Consider the following 3,978-nt stretch of genomic DNA (forward strand, 5'->3'; position numbering starts at 1 on the left):
GTCACGATGTGCGAATGTGCTGCTCTGTCACCGTGACTCAACTGCCCTTGGTGCAGCACTCTATCAACCAGTGCGCTCAACGCACACACACCCCTCCGCCCCCCCTCTCCCCCACTCACTCATTAAAAAAAAAATATTTTTTATTTATTTTATTTCACCTTTATTTAAGCAGGTAGGCTAGTTGAGAACAAGTTCACATTTGCAACTGCGACCTGGCCAAGATAAAGCAAAGCAGTGTGACACAGACAACAACACAGAGTTACACATTGAGTAAACAATAAACAAGCCAATAACACAATAAACAATTCAATGACACAGTAGAAAAAAGAAAGTCTATATACAGTGTGTGCAAAATGCATGAGGAGGTAGGCAATAAATAGGCCATAGGAGCGAATAATTACAATTTAGCAGATTAACACTAGAGTGATAAATGAGCAGATGATGATGTGCAAGTAGAGATACTGGTGTGCAAAAGAGCAGAACGAGTTTTAATGACTCCAACCTAAGTGTATGTAAACTTCCGACTTCAACTCTATATATATATAATATTTATTTTTAATTTTTTATACTGTATATATTTATTTATTTGTTGTGATTTATCAGGGGGTGCTGCAGCACCCTCAGGATCCCTACTTCACGCGGCTATGCATATTTGTCGCCTACAATGCCTTCAGAAAGTATTCCCACTCCTTGACATTTTACACATTTTGTTGTGTTGCAGCCATAATTTCAAATTGATTAAATTGAGATTTTGTTTCACTGGCTTACACACAATACCCCATAATGTCAAAGTGGAATTATGTTTTTCTAAATTTTTKTAAATTAATTAAAAATGAAAAGCTGAAATGTCTTGAGTCAATAAGTATTCCACCCCTTTGTATTGGCAAGCCTAAATAAGTTCAGGAGTAAAAATGTGCTTAACAAGTCACATAATACACGGCATGGACTCACTCTGTGTTATAATAGTGTTTAACATTATTTTATTTTATGACTTTCTCATCTCTGCGCACCCCACATAAAATTATCTGTAATGTCCCTCAGTTTAGCAATGCATTTCAAATACAGATTCAACCACAAAGACCAGGGAGGTTTTCCAATGCCTAGCAAAGAAGGGCACCTATTGGTTGATGGGTAAAACAAATAAAAAGCAGACAGTTAATATCCCTTTGAGCATGATGAAGTTATTAATTACACGTTGGACACTGTATCAATACACCCAGTCACTACAAAGATACAGGCATCCTTCCTAACTCAGTTTCCGAAGAGGAAAGAAAACGCCCAGGGATTTAGTTCCAGAGTTTAATGGCTTTGATAGGAGAAAGCTGAGGATGGACCAACAACATTGTAGTTACTCCACAATACTAACCCAATTGACAGAGTGAAAAGACAGAAGTCTGTATAAAATAAAAATATTCCAAAACATGCATCCTGTTTGCAAAAAGGCACTAAAGTAAAACACCAAAATAATGTGGCAAAGAAATTAACTTTATGTCCTGAATACAAAGTATTATATTTGGGGCAAATCCAACACAAAATATAAATGAGTACCACTATTTATATTTTTAAGCATGGTGGTGGCTGCATCATGTTATGGGTATTTTTGCCATCGGCAAGTACTAGGGAGTTTTTTTTGATAAAAAGAAATGAAATACAGCTAACCACAGTCAAAATCCTAGAGGAAAACCTGGTTRAGTCTGCTTTCCAACAGACACTGGGAGACAAATTCACCTTTCAGCAGGACAAAAACCTAAAACACAAGGCCAAATATACACTGGAGTTGCTTACCAAGATGACGTTGAATATTCCTCGGTGGCCTAGTTACAGACTTAAATCATCTTGAAAATCTATGGCAGGACTTGAAAATGCCTGTTTAGCAATGATCAACAACTGTAARGCTCTGGGTGTCGGGGGGTGTGAAGTCAGACGCAGGAACAACAGAGAGTTCAATACGGTGCTTTTAATGCACAACCGGCAAACAAATGTCCATACGGACTTACTGGGTGTCACAAACAAATGTCCCAACTACGGAAGACAAAACCCAGTCCAAAATACATTTGTTAAACGGGAAAAACAAATACGTTCATCCACTCCCGAATCCAAAACTACAAATTAACAATCCCGCACAAAGAAGCGTACGGGCTGGCTGACTAATAAAGCCAAACTAATTAGCAATCACCTAAACACAGGTGTAACAAATAAACACATAAGGAGGGGGAGGAAAAAGAGTCAGTGGCAGCTAGTAGGCCGGTGACGACGACCGCCGAGCGCCACCCGAACGGGAAGGAGAGCCTGCCTCGGTTGAAGTCGTGACAACAACCAACTTGACAAAGCTTGAAGAATTTAAAAAAGAACAACGTGCAAAGAAAGCTCTTAGAGACTTACCCAAAAAGACTCACAGATGTAATCGCTGTCAAAGGGGATTCTAACATGTATTGACTTAAGCGTGTGAATACTTATGTAAATGAGATGTTTCTGTATTTAATTTTCAATAAATTTGCTACAATTTAAAAAAATATGTTTTCACTTTGTTGTTATGGGGTATTGTGTGTAGATGGGTGAGAGAGAAAAATATATTAAATCAATTTAGAATTCAGGCTGTAACACAACAAAATGTGGAGTAAGTCAAGGGAAATGAATACTTTCTGAAGGCTCTGTATCTGTCTTTCCTACAGCTTCATTCCTCTGTTCTTCTTTGCTCATAATCCCTTGCTTCCGTAGCCCTGTCGTTCCGCTGCCTCTCTCTCTCTCTCGCTTTCCCCATTGGCCCAGTATCTCTCTCTCTTTTTCACTTTCAGGTCTCCAGTCGTATTTTCTCCTGCTTTTCCTCCCCCACTCTCACGTTGTACTTACTATACACACCCTGTTGTCCCCTATTCCCTCTTCTCTCTCTCTCTTTCTATTTATCTCTCTCTCTGACCAAGAAAGACCATACAAAGGAAGAGGTGAACAGACACACACAGTCACTGAACTGCTTTGGCGGAAGTGAAAGTGTTGAGAGTAGAGCAACGGTTGAGGGAGAGCAAAAACCCTTGTCAATCTGTACCTGTTTATAATTTCAAACAATTTAGGTTTTCTATAATCCACACTGGGAGAAACTGTTCTAATCTGAGCTGGCGTCAGTGTGTGTGCAGATATGCGGAGAGGAACACCAGGCTCTTGTCGTTGGATTCCAGCTGCTGTGGTTTTGGCTGACAGGCGGAGGGTATCGCTGTGGTCTCGCTCCAGGATGGAATTGGAAACAAACCAAACACATGGAGGATTCCAGAGTTGGAACTCTGGACTTAAGCTGGCAGACACACACAAGACATCACATCACACACACACACACAACCCACCACACACACCCACACACACACACACACACACACACACACACCAACACACACACACACACACACACACACACACACACACACACACACACACACACACACACACACACACACACACACACACACACACACACACACACACACACACATACGAACACACTCACCCTCACATGCACACACTCATTTGTGTGAGAGGGTGGAGAAGAAATCGAATGAGTGTAGGACAAATGAGAAGCAGACTGAGAGATAAACAGAGCACCCGCAACTAAACGACAGGAGGGATAAAAACAGGTGTTAGCTTTTCAATGCCTGACTTTTAGCTACATACCTTTAGACAGAGCAGAACAAACACACACACACTTACATTACAGTACTTACTTAAAAACAGGGTAATTTGTGACAGAAAGTAAAGAACATCTCAGTTGTGCTCTTTTTTTATATCTTCCACTACCCTCTCTTCTCAGGGGATGATGTGAGCAGCAGCTGTATAGGATTGCCTCCCCTCCCTCACTCTCCCTTTTCCCTTTCTCCTTTCTCTCTCTCTCTCTCTCTCTCTCTCTCTCTCTCTCTCTCTCTCTCTCTCGTCTCTCTCTCTCTCTTCTCTCTCTCTCTCTCTCATCTCTCTCTCTCCTCTATGCATAATTCC

Source organism: Salvelinus sp. IW2-2015, linkage group LG8 (assembly GCF_002910315.2).
Source record: "Salvelinus sp. IW2-2015 linkage group LG8, ASM291031v2, whole genome shotgun sequence".
Lineage (NCBI taxonomy): Eukaryota > Metazoa > Chordata > Actinopteri > Salmoniformes > Salmonidae > Salvelinus > Salvelinus sp. IW2-2015.